Source organism: Podarcis pityusensis (genome assembly GCF_964106645.2).
Source record: "Podarcis pityusensis genome assembly, chromosome: 5".
NCBI lineage: Eukaryota > Metazoa > Chordata > Lepidosauria > Squamata > Lacertidae > Podarcis > Podarcis pityusensis.
Genome location: NC_138032.1, coordinates 83,454,307 through 83,467,613, shown reverse-complemented (window position 1 = coordinate 83,467,613; position 13,307 = coordinate 83,454,307). Strand labels below are relative to the sequence as shown.

Here is a 13,307-nt window from a genome sequence, read left to right as displayed (position 1 = left end):
ACCTGGTCTGTGCACACAGTTTAACTTTGAAGCACATTCTAACTTACATCACAAGGTTGTGGTGAGGCTCAAATGAGGAGGAGGAGAACCATGTATGCCAGCTTGAGCTCATGGAGAAAAAATGTGGGGCATGAAATGCAATCAATCAATATTCTTTCCCACAAAGAATTCTGGGCAATGTAGTTTACCCACCACAGAGTTACAATTCCCAGCAATTAACTACAGCACCCAGCATTCTTTGAGGAAAAGTGTGTGCTTCAAATGTGCTCAGAGGTATAGTGAGTACACAGCTTAACTCCATTTCCAACAGTAGCCCGTTCCAACAGCAGCATGGCTGCACCTTTTTATACAGGGGTAGTCAACCTGGTGCCCTCCAGATGTTGTTGGACTACATCTCCCATCATCCCTGACGAGGAGCCACAATGGCTGGGGATGATGAAAGCTGGGAGTAACAACATTCAAAGGAATAACATAGTGCCTCATTGCTGCAACGTGCACTCCATTTAGTGCTTAAAAGTAGTCATTTGGCTGCTTATAGGTAAGCATTTTTTTTTTAAAAAAACCATTTTGGAATAGTAATAAAAAATAAATAAAATGGAATTAGGTTCATAAGCCCTTATAAAGATTGCATTATGCAGCTCTGATGACACTGTCATTTTCGTTTCCAAGTCTGACATTAGCTCCGATTTTTAAAAAAGGAAGAAAGAACTGTCTCACTGTCTTTTACAGATGCTGGATAGTTTGAAAATACAGCTGCTTATATAACCAAAAATGTTAAGTCATCCAGAAGTAGCTTCCTCCCAAAGGGCAGCCAAGCTTATTAACTAGCAGAAAAGTAAAATAAATAAATGCAACTCCTTTCTGTACGAGTTTCCATTTTGCAAAGGGACTCATTAGAATTTGCTTTCTAAAACGTTTAGTTCATTGTTCCAAAACAGAGAAAGAATAGAATCTGGGTAGGGCATATGAAGGGAGAAGGAAGGGGAAAACAGGGAGTATTTGCTTGAGGCGTTGTGTCAGGAAGGCAACACAACGGGGAACACATTAGCAGGTTGTAGTTATTGTCCCAAGAGCAATGGAGTGTAATAGCACGGCAAGGGAGTTGATGAATAATGCACGGCATCAGGACAATTGCCTGCTTTCAGTATAGTGACTGATTCATCAGCATGCATATAAAAGTTACCATGCAAGTTGGATGAGGTACCATGTGAGGGTTTCTGCAAATGGTCTGCAAATGTTATGGAGCAGGTGAGGTTCTCCGTTAGCTGAAAACTGTTTGTGGTGTCCTCAGATGTGTCTACACAGGTCGCTAACCTGGCACTTGCAGAGACACACCAGGTTGTTTGCCCTTGTGTATTACTATTACTATTGTTGGAATAGTAGGAACTGCTTTCATCCGTCGTGGAGCTTTTCTGAATGTGCTCAAGCATGTTCCATAGGTGTGATTGAGATGCACTTGCGCAAAGAGAGGGAGGTAGGTTTATGTGTGGTCTGTGAGCAAAAGGAAATGATACACTTGGGTGGAGAGAGAGGGTTGTTCTGCATGTGTGGGGGGTAAGTGTATTTGTGAGGTTTATGAATGTGCATGAGAAAGAGAGATGCATGTTTGTGTGTAGCCTGTATCATACCCTCCAACATTTATCTGATGAAAATAGGGATGTCCTAGTCAAGAAGAAGAAGAAGAAGAAGATGTTTACTATTTAGATCCCAACCATCTAACTGGCTTGCTCCAGCCACTCCAACATATATAAAAACATAATAAAGCATTAAACATTAAAATACTTCCCTAAACAGGGCTGTCTTCATATGGTTTGGGAGGTTGGATAACTCCATACCCTCCCATATTTCTCCAATGAAAATAGGGTGTGTGGTGTGTGCAAGAGACTGCATGTGGTATTGAGGGAGAGCAGAAATGACTACACGCTTTCTAATTTTGTCTTATGCCATGGCCCCAACAGCCATGACACACCCACATTGGCAACCATTTTGTGACTGACGCCCATAGCACTTCTCGGAATTTGAAATCTGACTGCAGGTCCACAAAGGCTGGCAATCCCTGGTCCACATTTTTTTTTTTTTTTAAAGCAATTTATTGGGTTTTACAATAGAAATAAACATAATAAACAATATAACATTTGTCTTAACATAGTTTCACATTTTCTTTGGACTTCCTCACATCTCCCGCTCCCACTTTCATCGTTATAACATTTTGTCAGCAATTTATTATCTTATTTAGATTCTTATATCCCTTCTATGTTTCATAATCTTATAGTTCTCGAAAGGAGTTAAGTTTTCACAATCTTACTTATTTTCTTAAAAAAAAACTTCTAAGTTTAGTGGTGCTCAGTTATTTTGGTCTAGCATCTTATTTAACATTCGCTCAAATTACAATGTTTTTGTAAGTAATTCTTAAATTTCTTCCAATCCTCCTCAATCCTCTCTTCTCCCAGGTCACGAATTCTGCCAGTCATTTCGGCCAGTTCCATGTAGTCTATCAGTTGCATCTGCCATTCTTCCAGTGTGGGTAGATCTTGAGTTTTCCAGTATTTTGCTAGAAGTATCCTTGCTGCTGTTGTTGCATACATAAAAAATGTCTGGTCCTTCTTTACCACCCCTTGGCCGACAATACCCAAAAGGAAAGCCTCTGGTTTCTTAGTGAAGGTATATTTAAATACCTTTTTCAATTCATTATAAATCATTTCCCAGAACGCCTTCACTTTAGGGCAAGTCCACCAGAGGTGGAAGAACGTTCCCTCACACTCTTTACATTTCCAACACTTATTATCAGACAGGTGGTAAATTTTTGCAAGTTTGACTGGGGTCATATACCATCTATAAATCATTTTCATTACATTTTCTTTCAGAGCGTTACATGCAGTAAATTTCAATCCATTACTCCACAACCTTTCCCAGTCCTCAAACATGATATTATACCCAATGTCCTGTGCCCACCTTATCATAGCCGATTTAACCGTTTCATCTTGTGTATTCCATTTCAACAGCAAGTTATACATCCTTGAAAGTACCTTAATCTTTGGTTCTAACAATTCTGTTTCTAGTTTCGATTTCTCCACCTGGAACCCTAGTTTCTTATCATTTTTAAAAACTTCTTTAATCTGAGCGTAATGTAACCAATCTCGCACTTTGTCTTTCATTTTCTCCAAACTCTGCAATTTCCAATTATCTCCATCCTTTTCTAATATTTCCCAATATTTTGGCCATTTAGCCTCCATATTGGGTCTTTTTCGGGCCTTAGCTTCCAGAGGTGAAAGCCACCTTGGTGTTTTATTTTCCAGCAAGTCTTTATATTTTGTCCAGACATTAAACAGTGATTTTCTGACAATATGGTTCTTGAGGGCCTTATTTGCTTTAACCTTGTCATACCATAAATATGCATGCCATCCAAAAGTATTGTTAAACCCTTCCAGATCTAACACATCAGTGTCTTCAAGAAGTAGCCAGTCTTTTAGCCAGCAGAACGCTGCGGCTTCATAATACAGCTTTAAGTCTGGCAGGGCAAAGCCCCCTCTTTGTTTTGCGTCAGTTAGTATCTTAAACTTAATTCTGGGCTTTTTGCCCTGCCAGACAAACTTAGAAATATCTCTCTGCCACTTCTGAAAGCACTCCTTTTTGTCCAAAACCTGAAGTGTTTGAAATAAAAACAACATCCTTGGCAATACATTCATCTTGATAGCAGCAATTCGGCCTAACAAAGAAAGTTTCAATTTTGACCAACTGTCTAAGTCTCTCTTAATTTCTATCCAACATTTTTCATAATTGTCCTTAAATAGACTTAGATTTTTTGCTGTTATGTTTACCCCTAGGTATTTTACTTTCTTAACCACATTAAGTTCCGTCTCATTCTGAAACCGTTCTGACTCTGTATCAGTCAAGTTTTTCCCCAAGACCTTAGTTTTCTGTTTATTTAATTTAAACCCAGCCACCCGACCAAAGTCATTAATCAGTTGTAATACTCTTTTCGTACTAGGCTCTGGCTTCTGCAGGGTCAAAACCAGGTCATCTGCAAAGGCTTTTAGTTTGTATTGTTTCTGTCCGACCTGAATTCCTTCCACCAACCGATCCCCTCTAATCATGTTCAATAGCACTTCCAGAACCGAAATGAATAACAAAGGGGAGATAGGGCAACCTTGTCGTGTCCCTTTTTCAATTTTGAACTCTTCTGTAACCACATTGTTAACTATCAATTTAGCTTTCTGTTCTGAATATATCGCCTCAATCCCATTCTCAAAACCCCGTCCCACTCCCATCTCTTTTAAATTTCCCATCATAAATTTCCAGGAGATATTGTCAAAGGCCTTCTCCGCATCTATAAAAATTAAAACTGCTTTTGTGTTTATATCTGTTTGCAAAAGTTCCAAAATGTCAATAATGTTCCTTGTATTAGCAAACAGATGTCTACCTGGGAGAAAGCCGGCCTGCCCTGGTCCACATTTTCAAAGATTGCACATCAGGGGTTGAACAACCTGCGGTCCTTCCAATGTTCTTGTTCTGTAATTCCCATTCACCATTGGTCATGCTGACTGAGACTAATAAGATTGTTCTGTTTTCCTGATCTATAGGAAACAGAGTATTCTTAGCAGACTTTCTGACTGGGTCACTTGACTATGACTTGACTGTCAGTTCCATGAAATTCTTAATAATATATTATAGCTTTCTAACGTGACCATTTCACATTAACACAGAGAGAGCCCAAAAAGTTTACACTCTTAAGATTTCAAGCAGCACTGTTTTCTGACATTCTTGCAGCCTCAAAAATTGCCACTTTCTGCCATGGAAAGTTATGTAAATTATATTTAAATATGCCTTCACATATCTAAGCCCATCAATTCAAACAGTATTACAGGCAGAGACTGAATATCTCTTCAAACATAATGTCACCTGCCCATATATTGGATGTCTTGGTTAAACAGCTTGAACTGTCTAAAATTTTTTTATTGCATTATTCCTTGCTTGTTGGACTCTGGCATGATGCCCTTTGATCACTCTAGCTCTCCACTGGGAAATCACGATGTGCAGAGGATCCTAACTCAATGCATTACTTTCAAGGCTTTTTTCTGTTCCACAATTATATTACTTCAATCTTCTTTATCATATTTTTAAAGATAGATATTAATGAGATAGATTCAGGACACATTTCAGCATTATTAATAGCAGTAAAGCCTGGTAAGAGGAAATCTTCAAGTAGCCCAGATATCAGTCAGTGGTACATCAATAGTTGGAACAGCATTTTCTTAACCAAGAAGGATCTAGGATAACAGGGTAAGCGGATAACAAAAATTTGCTGAAAGTTTGTTAATAAGTTATAGGAATCTGAAATTTCAAGATATTATCCATCCATATTGCTCTGTTTAAATTAATTTGAATGTTTTGTTACTTAATGGGTTTGTTTTCATATTCTTTTAAAAATCTTTTAAATTATTATAATGATTCTTTTTCAAATGTCTCCAGTTCCAGGATTCTAAACTCAACAATGTTGATGTTTTTTGATCTTGTTCTTCAGAATATTTATACATGAAACATGGATGATGGACACAGCACCGAGGCTATTTTAATAGCAAAAGCTGTTATGGAAAATAACTGGGCAAATGAGTCTTTTCCAACATGGCATACATACACTGTAGGATAAAGTATTCTGAAAGGGGGTGCACTGGCAGGAAGCCATTTTGAAATCAATGGGGATGTTGCTACTGTTGTTTATAAGTTTATTGGTGATAAGGAGAAATTGTGAGCTGCATGTTTCAGTTTCCTGTGGGATCGATTTAGAACGTTTGCAACCACAACTGTTAAACAAATTATATTATTTTAGAGTGAAGCATGAGCTGGAATTTATTTATTTTTTGACTGGATTCCTCCTCAAACAGGTAGCATAAGACCTGAAACACCCTATCTTTCTATCTGCATTTCTGATTGGAAGGAAACCAGGTTATTACCTACCCATCAAAATCCCTTCCAAGGTTATGCCAACGAAGCCGGCTTAATTATAGGAACATTCTGTGGACTTGATTAAAAAAACCTGGCCACATATGGCTAAAAGAGCATCCAGTGCTTAAGGAGGGGGAGGCCAGATACTTAATTAGTTTTCAAATGTCACTGCAACAAAACAAAACTCCAAATAACAGCGTAACAAAAACTGGCATGTCCAACGGTGAACCTTTACATTGTGACACTCTCTGATGCCTTCCCCCCTCCCTAAGTTTATTTGAAGATTCTTGTTAAGTTGTGGGTGAACATATCAGACAACACAGTGATTCTTCAACAGCTCTTGCTTATTCACAGACCAGAACAGAACTGAACTGAAGGGTTCAGCCAGCCTGCTTATATAGAGCTCCACTACAACGCAACTGTAACCATTTTCTGTAACTATCCAATCACTGAACGTCACTTTCAATCCCCTATTTGCATATGTGGACCTGAGTGAAAACTATCTACAGTATCCCCCTGCTGGCCCAGGGTGAGAACTTCAGTACATAACAATTCTGCTTCCAAAATTTGAGATTTGTAAGCTTAGTGTCTACCTTCTCATAGGAGCAGCTTCTGGAAGTTTTCGGGGGCAGGAGAGGATGAAGCATATGGGAACCAAGAAAGCCCTGTGTATTTAGATTTGTTTATGCATTGCTGGCAGTGTAGCACAGTGGCTAAGAGAGTAGCTGACAGCAGGAGCCCCCCCCCAGTCAAAAGACTTCACCTCTGCCATGGACTCATGTAGGTGGCTTTATGTAGGTCTCTCTCTTGCAGTTTACAACATAAGGATATATATACTGATGTGCCTTACATGTTTCTTTTAAGGTGAGTGGCACAAGAAAGTGTGTAGGAATTGCTTTGATTATTCATAAACTGCTACATAAATGTCTGGGCATCACTTATTTGTTTAAAACAATTATATGTTGCTTCAGAACCAAAGGCTTTCTGGGAAGCTTACAGTGAGAAGTTAATATATTATAAAATAAAATTTAAAATCAAAGAACGTGCAGAACACAGAAGCATTATTCATTAGTGTGGGCTTATCACTATGCATTACCACAGCTCTGTGGAACCACTTTCCCATGACCCTGTTCCATGGACACACACACACACACCATTATAACTTGCCAGTGTGTGGGAGCCATAGATTTCCTTTTGTGCCAATTTTTCCAGATATATTAGTGCTAGAAATTTTCTTCAGTCTTGGGACAGGCCATGCTATCAATCTATAGCCGGGTCCTACATACGTTTCCTTCAAGCCCTATTGAGGTTCAGTGTGAATCACTTTTTAATGGGTGTGCTTACGATTCCAGGTTTTGTGGAGACAGGGTTTGAATGCAGCACCTAAAAGGTACAGATAAATTCCAGCGCAACCCCAGATGTGACAAGGATTATGAGCCCCAGATTAGCAAACACGTTTAGTGGCAGATTTTTATGCAGTCAAAGACCAAAGATTCCCTTTGATCCACTGCAGGAAAAGACAGCCTGCTTATACAGTGGTACCTCAGGTTAAGTACTTAATTCGTTCCAGAGGTCCGTACTTAACCTGAAACTGTTCTTAACCTGAAGCACCACTTTAGCTAATGGGGCCTCCTGCTGCTGCCGCGCCGCCGGAGCCCAATTTCTGTTCTCATCCTGAAGCAAAGTTCTTAACCTGAAGCACTATTTCTGGGTTAGCGGAGTCTGTAACCTGAAGCGTATGTAACCTGAAGCGTATGTAACCTGAGGTACCACTGTATTAACCAATTGTCCAGTTCAGGAGCCATCCGTTTCCAAAAACAAGCATATTGTACAAGAATATTGTACAAGAACTGAGCTGGGCAGGGTGGGTTTTCTTACCATCACCCCCTTTAATCGCCACCATGGTGGTGGGAGGTAAGATCTCCCCACCCCTTCCTTCTCAACCCTCTCCCAATATTCCCTACCTCATTTGTGAAATTTCATGGTGGCAGTGAAGTAAATGGGCAGTGTGCCAGCTGTTATCATGGACTTGCATAGCAGTGCACAAACAAACAAGCCAAGACTACATTACAAATGGTGAATGTTTTAAAGCTTAGACTTTAAACCCTCTCTTCCACCGCCTCCTACCGAGATATATAAAAGCTAAACAAGGAACTCTATGAAATTATTCCTTTAAAAGGCAAAGGTTTTTGAAGAAATGCCATCAGCCATGCCCCTTTAAAATCAACTTCGCTGCATGGCAAATAAACAAAGAGCCAGCCTGTCTCTTCAATCACAACTACCCTTTCTGGTTGGAAACCCCCAATGTCTTTGCGGCAGCTTTTATAAATAGATCTTGACCTAGATATCTTGAGAGCAGGAAAGCCCCTTAAAGAGCCAGAGTTAAAAGCATTACCTGCCTGTGGATTAGAGCAGACAAGTAATCACGTTTTATACCCAGCAATGACCTTCATCTAATGCAAATGCCACCTTCACTTAGGAAAGTACCTGAGCAAGATAAACAGTGCCGGTAAGCAACACATCTAATCCAAAACACAGAGCTCAGCAGATTGAGGAGCCTCATGCAAAAGCCATGCTGTTTATCTATCACTCCTCTTCGGTGCTCAGGAAGATGGATGGATATGCTCCTTGGCAAGTTTGGTTCTTAATGCATGTTGAGTTCTTGTCACTGTTAATAAGCCTTAGCTGTATTTGGGGGCAAATTCAGTGCATCTTTACTAACAACAAGTCTGTCAACAGATGAAAGGGACTTCTGTTGCTTAATTGGTTAAGAGACAGGTGAGTAGTCAACCATGAATCGACTGAACTTAAATAAATGTGCATATTATTTCCAATACCTCAAACAGAACTCTTTTTAGGAGAAAGGGCTTAGAGATGGGAACGGCTGTAGCTCAATGACAGAGCAAAACCTCATGTGCATTAAGGAAAGTGGTAATCGGGTTAATTCCTCATTGGTTGGTAATGCTGACTCATGCCCCACAATGCACCTGGCTGAATCTGGTGGCTTTCTTATCTACGTTACTGGGCAGATTTGACAAGTAGCTTTGTGTATAAAAAAGCTCAAGCGACATCGTACAGTGTGGGTCGTGGTAGGAGAAAACAGGAATTGTTGAAGACTAGCTGTTGGAGCTACGGATTCATATGCAGATTTTTCTGAAGAGATCACCTGAGAGGAAGCTGGAGAGCTGCCAGACTTCAAAACTCAGACTACTCTGTCAGTTGCAGGACTGAGAGCAACTGGAATTGCAACTTGCTTATGAATTTTGGTTCAGCAAGGACCCTCTCTGGGACCAGAGAGAGAGAGAAGTGTGTAGGCTGCATACAGAGTGTGTCAGCCACTTAGGTGAATGGACCAGTGGTATGACTCAGTATCAGTCAGCTTCCTGTGTTCCTAGAATACTGAAAGAAGCATAAGATAGCTTACAATTTAATACATAAAAATTCCTACTCATTGTTGCTGGTAAAATAAATATCTTATTCATTTCCTATGACAGCCTTCCACAATCTGGTGCTAACGTACACCAACTCCCTTCCATAGGAGGCACTCCTAGGGGCCAAGGTCCCTTCACCCCCTCCCCCAATAAAATATTGGAGGGAGCTGCCCCCCCCCCCAAGTTAATGAGCATTGTCATTCAACTGGGTATGTTATTGATTATGTAGAGCAGGGCTTACCTAGCCCCCTCTCAAATATTTTATTCAAGTTGGCACCCCAGCTCCCATCAGCCTCAGTAAACATGGTCAATGGTCAGGGATGATGAGAGTTGTAATCCAATAACATTTGGGTTGAAAAAGGTTGGGGACAGCAACATACAGTACCAGAATCAAAACTATAACAAACAGACACCCTTCTTGTAGTCAAATGTGAGGAAGGTACGTAAGTTTCTGCTCTGGAGAGGAGGGAGGTGGGCTGCTGAATTTCCAAGCAACTCTTCAGCAGAGCTGGTGCTGAGAATTGGTAAAATACATACATGCAGCAGCAGCAGTACACATGAACTTACATTATAAGCTGGGAGATAACCCCCAGAAATAGATTAGCTTTTTCTCTGAACATAGTCCGAGAAAGCTTTCATACACAATCAGTGCCACAATCAAGCCAAGCAGAGCTCACCTGCCACTAATAAAAACCTTGTCTAAGCTCATGAAATATCTAGTATGCCAAGTTTTGCAACAGTGTAATGCTCATTCTAATCTAATTCAACCATCCATTGAGATAAAAAGGACCATACTATCATAGCTATTATTTACTAGTTCTCACCCTTTTGGAAAGAACCCCAGTTATTTACTGGCAAAGGTCTCTGTAAAGAAATGGCTTCTACAATATTATTCTAGTAGAGAAGTAAACCTGCTCTGTCCTAAGCATTAGGATTCAAAATGTTAGTGTGACTGTACTGAGTGATTAAGAGACAGAAGTGTCATATCATACAAAAAGTCAAATATTAAATTTGACTCAAACTGTAATATTTGACTTATTGTATGAAAGGACACCTCTGTCTCTTATAATCACATCAGTTTTAGAGATCACTAGGTAATGTTAGGCAAGCCACTGTTCTCTTGGCCTGACCTCCTTCCTCCCTATATAGGGATTCTAATACTGGCCAACCTTGCAGGCAGTGTCAAAAAGCCAACTGGAATAATGTATGCAGACTACTCAAGAAAAGTACAAAACAGCAGCAGCAGCAGCAGCAACAATGACTAATGATGATGATGATGATGATAGCATGTAGCTCTACATAGGCTGTGGATGTCAAGGAACATAAAAAATGTCTGAATGGATAATCACATCCTGCAGCTTTGTTCGCCATTACCTCTTTCCCATAAACTTAGTAGTGGCAGTGATCGGACCACCTCTATTACTGAAAGTCCTCTGCTTCTCCTGAAAAACTTCAACCTAATTCTTTAGATGTATTTTGCATGCAAACTCTTTGCTTTGTTCATCATATGGAACAAATACTCCTTGCTACCAAATGTCCAGTGTTTACATTCACTGGGATCATTTAGCCATAAGGGGCACAGAATTGCTAGGATTGACCAGTTCATTTCTAGTTATCAGGTGGGGGTCAATCTTCCTGGGCATGTTGAAAGGGGCTTCTTCCCTTTCACCCGTGCATATACCTGATTTCTCACTACTAATTTTCCAGGTCACTCCAGAAAACACAGCACTTCAAAAGTCAAGTGTTGCGTGTGAGCTCACAGAGGAGACAGCCAGTCCAAAGATCAGATGAGGTTAAATGTGGCCACGAGTATTTGTTCAATAAACTGATAAGGGGCTACAATGATTAGAAGGCTTCATTGGCTAACTAGATACCAGAGATTATATACGACAACAAGTCATTTGACATTTCAATAGTATCATAGAGTTGGAAGGTACCTCAAAGGTAAGTCCAACCCCGTCTGTCAATGTAGGAAATCTACCATCCAAACTCTGCTAAACTGTCTAATGAAGAAGAGTCCATCACTTCCACTGTCGAACAACTTGCCAGAAAGTTCTTTCCAATGTTTAGTTTAAAACCCTTTCTCCATGAGATTTGAACCCATTGCTCCAGGTCTTTTCCCTTCTGGAGAAACAGAAAACAAAACTGCTCCAACATCTGTGTGACAATCATTCAAATATTTGAAGATGGCTAATGTAATTTTTCTCATTTTGTCTCCTAAGTGTAATGAAAGGCAAGACTAGCCATCATTTTCCAGGGTAAGCAGTAGCAATCTTATACCCATATGTGGATTTCTAGAGGTCACTGCCTATACTACTTGCAGGAGGGGGGAGAATACTGCATTGGATGGCAGTGGAATAAACTTCAGATTATATTTGTAGACATCAAATTCATGCAACTGTGACATTCTTTTATTGGTAATAAGCTACAATTTTCAGTAGTAGTTTCCCCCAATATATAGCATTCCCACCTCTATCAAATCGGAAAGTAAACAACTTCCAGTAACCTACCTATAGTTGCATTTGCATGGTTCTCCTCTGGACAAGCAAGGGCAGCCCTCCTTGGCTGTGACTTTGACACTGAAATCTATGAGCACACACCATTAAGCACTGGAGTCAGTCACAAGCCCATTAAAAATGACTGGAGATGACTAGGCAGCACTTTTTGCTGGACTGCAAGCTATAATTGATTCTGAATGCAAAATTAGCATCCCAATTTGGTGGGCCTGCTTTGTAAAAGTAATTGTCCAGTTTTCTCTCAAATAGTTTTACTATAGAAAGTAATCCTTTCCAAACTAAATATAGGTAAAGGGACCCCTGACCATTAGGTCCAGTCGTGGCCGACTCTGGGACTGCGACGCTCATCTTGCTTTATTGGCCGAGGGAGCCGGCGTACAGCTTCTGGGTCATGTGGCCAGCATGACTAAGCTGCTTCTGGCGAAACAGAGCAACACACGGAAACGCCGTTTACCTTCCCACCGGAGCAGTACCTATTTATCTACTTGCACTTTGACATGCTTTCAAACTGCTAGGTTGGCAGGAGCAGGGACCGAGCAACGGAAGCTCACCCCGTCGCAGGGATTTGAACCGCCAACCTTCTGATCAGCAAGTCCTAGGCTCTGTGGTTTAACCCACAGCGCCACCCGCGTCCCTCAAACTAAATATACAAATAGTATATTTACCATCCTGGGAACAAGCTACCAGTCAAAACTATACCAAAAGTTGGATGATTTTGCTTTGTTCTACAGCATGAATGCTAGGTAATTTATACGAACAGTTAACACTGTGTTTTCCAAACTTGGGACTCCAGCTGTTTTTGAACTACAATTCCCATCATCCCTGACCAATGGTCCTGCAAGCCAGGGGTGATGGGAGTTGTAGTCCAAAAACAGCTGGAGACCATAGTTTGGGAAACACTGAGTTAACAGAAGGGTCCCTAGTTTTATCAAAGCAGGGTTGTGCTATAAGAGCACATTAGCAAAACTGTGGCTCAATTCAGACATCATACTCAGCAATAGTTAAGGAAAGTTAACTATAATTTGGTAGTCCCAATATGGTTTGTGATTGCCTGGCAAAGCAGACTGACAAACCTTGCTTTGAAGTTTGTTTGCAACCTTGGTTTGTACTAGTTCTGGTTTGATGCTATCCCTTGATAAACAAATCATAATTATGCCTATTGTTCAGCTTCCAGAGCCAGCTTCACTTTTGAGATACAAACAAGCTTGCAAATGTAAAAGCTCAGAGGACAGAAAATAAAAAACACAGAGCAGCTCTAAACACTGATATATTTTTTTAATATACAACATCAGGAATCACGAAGCCTGGTTCAAGTTCTAAACTATAGTTAGTACAAACCATGGCTTGGCCTGATGTTTGAACTGAGCCAGTGTTTTGTGGTGGGGGGCAGCCTTCTTAGTTCCAGTTATGGAAACTC

The 13,307-nt window shown here is 40.4% G+C and overlaps 1 protein-coding gene across 15 annotated transcripts in view; it reads right to left on the bottom strand.

Moving 5' to 3' along the window:
* KCNMA1 (potassium calcium-activated channel subfamily M alpha 1) overlaps positions 1-13,307 on the bottom strand; it is a 561,760-nt gene that overhangs the window by 335,630 nt on the left and 212,823 nt on the right. The window lies entirely within an intron of this gene.